This window comes from Elephantulus edwardii, unplaced genomic scaffold (assembly GCF_000299155.1).
Source record: "Elephantulus edwardii isolate Elephantulus edwardi_28Jun2011 unplaced genomic scaffold, EleEdw1.0 scaffold00119, whole genome shotgun sequence".
Lineage (NCBI taxonomy): Eukaryota > Metazoa > Chordata > Mammalia > Macroscelidea > Macroscelididae > Elephantulus > Elephantulus edwardii.
Genome location: NW_006399869.1, coordinates 2,723,126 through 2,724,545, shown reverse-complemented (window position 1 = coordinate 2,724,545; position 1,420 = coordinate 2,723,126). Strand labels below are relative to the sequence as shown.

Here is a 1,420-nt window from a genome sequence, read left to right as displayed (position 1 = left end):
GTTGAGGACTTTCGTTCATAGGGTCACTATGAGTTGCCTATGACTCAATGACACTCAACAGCAACAACAACAACAACAATATAATCACATAACCATTTGCACCACACACAGACTTTTAAAGCAGGAAGAAAACTAGGCTTGTCATTTGGGGAAATATGGCAAAGAAATAGCCATGTTCTATTGATTCATTTCTAAGTATGAAATTTTCTCATTTCATCAAAGATGAGATTATAGGCAATCTAAGCAAATATAAAGCTATAAATGTGTTTTTAGCTAAGTTCTTTGACCTTGTAAATTGACAGAATTATCAAAATTACTTTCCATGCGATAGTAGTCATATTAGACCACTGGAAACAGTAATGTAATCCATGAAGACAGAATTAATCTCTACCCACATATCTGACAGTTAGAGAGCCATCCATCCAATTAGGGTGACTACACTTAGCTCAGTTTCACATGGGCGCTTTTTAGATAAAATATTTGCATCTACAGTAAAGGAAAGGACTCTATTTCAGAGGGAGAAAATGTAGATATAGACAGCCCTTCATATATGGGAAAAAGTTTCTAAAAAGCAATTAAATTGTCAAAGCAACTCCAAACAGGCTGAGAGATAAAAGTACTATATGTATAGCATCTCTATCTTATGAATTATTTTAAGGAATCTAGAGGTAATTTGAGAAAGACTCAACAATAACTTGCATTGTATAGATGACATGACTTTGCTCAAAGCAAAGGGAAATTCAAACACTAAATGAAAAAGATCAAAGACTCTATAGCCTTCAGTATAGATCACAACTCAATATCAAGAAAACAAACACTCTCATGATGGGACCAATAGGCAGCATTATGATAATGGAGAAAAGATTGTCATTGTCAAGGCTTTAATTTTATTTGGATTCAAAATCACTACCCATGGAATCAGTGGTTAGTAAATCAAAATAATTATTGCACTAGGCAAAACTGCTGCCAAAGATATATTTAAAACCAGGATGCCAATTGAAGATGAAATTTCAATTTACTTTAATTAAATTAAATGTAATTTAATAATTAAAAAGTCTAGGCACTAGGCCTTACTGAAAACAACAAGAAAATCCAAAGCAAGATAGAGTCTGGGTCTTTTTTACAGTTGGACTGACATTTCTACAGTTACTATATTTTTATACAAACAACAAAAAAACAACCAACCCCACTTTTTCTTTATTTTCAGCTCCTGTTCCTTAATCACCATATTTTAGGCAAGTGACACATACTCTAAATTTCTGTATACTATTCTATCATAACAAACTGTGGCTGACTCTGAGAAGAATGCGAATCCCAGAACACTTGATCATTCTAATGCGAAATCTATACTTGGACCAGGAGGCAGTCGTCAGAACAGAGCAAGGGAACACTGCATGGTTCAAACTTGGGAAGGGTGTAC

The 1,420-nt window shown here is 34.1% G+C and overlaps 1 protein-coding gene across 1 annotated transcript in view; it reads right to left on the bottom strand.

Annotated features, from left to right (window-relative positions):
• Window positions 1-1,420, bottom strand: part of MARCH1 (membrane-associated ring finger (C3HC4) 1, E3 ubiquitin protein ligase) — a 635,452-nt gene that overhangs the window by 85,446 nt on the left and 548,586 nt on the right. The gene's annotated exons all lie outside the window — the stretch shown is intronic.